The sequence below is a fragment of the Echinops telfairi genome, unplaced genomic scaffold (genome assembly GCF_000313985.2).
Source record: "Echinops telfairi isolate 266 unplaced genomic scaffold, ASM31398v2 ScPeMD7_7420;HRSCAF=8458, whole genome shotgun sequence".
Classification (NCBI taxonomy): Eukaryota; Metazoa; Chordata; class Mammalia; order Afrosoricida; family Tenrecidae; genus Echinops; species Echinops telfairi.
The window spans coordinates 12,972,046-12,973,268 of NW_022111320.1; the positions used below are offsets into that span (position 1 = coordinate 12,972,046).

The 1,223-nt window shown below is 31.0% G+C and overlaps 1 pseudogene; it reads right to left on the reverse strand.

The window, feature by feature from the left end:
• Nucleotides 1-1,223, reverse strand: part of LOC101663080 — a 154,690-nt pseudogene that overhangs the window by 147,750 nt on the left and 5,717 nt on the right.

The following is a 1,223-nucleotide window of genomic DNA, read 5'->3' on the forward strand; positions in this document are numbered from 1 at the left end:
AATAACACAGTTTGTTAGATATTTTCAATCAGATGGTCCCTTCAATCATTTCCACTTGATTCTTGACTAGATTTCCTTCAAAGGACATCTGAGCAAGGTGAATTTACAGAGGATTATAGCCCTCGCTGATATAAAAGCACATACCAAAATGCAAAACAAAAATTGCTTTCTGCTTGAGCCCTTGGTATCAGCTCCTCATTTTTTCCCCTTTCCCTCCCCACTCCCCTGGTTTTCTATCTTTATAGTTGCCTTTGAAATGGCTATCATACAAAAACAAAAACAAAAAAACATTGAAATTATTGAAACTCTCTAACTTTTCATAAAGAGTTATTAGGCCATCAAGTATAAATTGATGGACAAAAGTGAGATTTTGCTAGACTGGGCAACACCTAATTTGATATTTAAAATTAACCTTTAGGTTACAAACAGCAGAGCCAATGCAATTAGGCTCTACTCATTTGAATAATCTAATATAAAGTTATAACTGAGTAACAGATGTAAGCATATAATTCCTCTACAAAATGATTTTTAAAAGTCAAAATAAATTTAATCTTGGAATTTTATAAGAAGAGAAATTGAAGTAGACATTGGTCTATGAAGCTCACATACTCGGGCCATCAAAATAAGTTTGGAGAGTGGTTTAAATCTTCTTATTGCAAATAAAATAGAATGTTTTTAAATTTTAGTATCCTAAATACTCATTATTGATATAGAACAGTAATAGGAACTATTTGATTTACTACTTATAATTGTACTGAAATTACATGTGTGTTTTAAAAATAAAAACATATATTTGTTGTCAATTGAAATTAGGATAAATAAGATTCAATGAATTTTAATCATAACTCAGTATTTAAATATAAAAAACAGCTTTCCTGGGAATGAGTGATACCAATTTCTTCTATATCATTCATAAATGTGAGAAATTGTCCTTTTTTATAAGCACTGCTCAAAAAACTCATATTGGTTTTGAGTAAGGATATATTTTTATTTTACATTTTTACATTTGTTGATCCAAGTATTAAAAATGTTTCTTCTCAAAAGCTGATGGTGCCTACCTATCAAGTGATATAGTATCTGGGGTCTTAAAGGCTTGAAGTTAGACAAACAGCCATCTAGTAGAGAAACAACAAGCCTGCATAGAAGAATCACACCAGCCTGTGTGATGATGAAATGTCCACGGAATTAGATAACAGGCACCAAAAGACCCAAAACCAACAAAC